Here is a 261-nt window from a genome sequence, read left to right as displayed (position 1 = left end):
GGTGCCCAATGCAAAGACTGCGCTAAAAACACCAGAAAGAAACTTGATCACTCACAGAAACTTCAGGAAAGGCAGTGGCTCAAAAGCCTGTTCCTCAATGGACAGGATCCCGTTGCAGGACAAATCCCTGTTCCAGTCAGAGCACCAAAGGTCACTTCCATTTGCCCTGTGGCTTTTACTTGCCTCTGCAGCCTGGATCCCAGGCAGGAGGCTGGGCTGAGCAGCAGGGCCCCAGGGAGGGGCAGGCAGGAGCCCCCCCGT

The sequence above is a fragment of the Hirundo rustica genome, chromosome 27 (genome assembly GCF_015227805.2).
Source record: "Hirundo rustica isolate bHirRus1 chromosome 27, bHirRus1.pri.v3, whole genome shotgun sequence".
Taxonomy (NCBI): Eukaryota; Metazoa; Chordata; class Aves; order Passeriformes; family Hirundinidae; genus Hirundo; species Hirundo rustica.
This window is presented reverse-complemented; position numbering follows the sequence as displayed.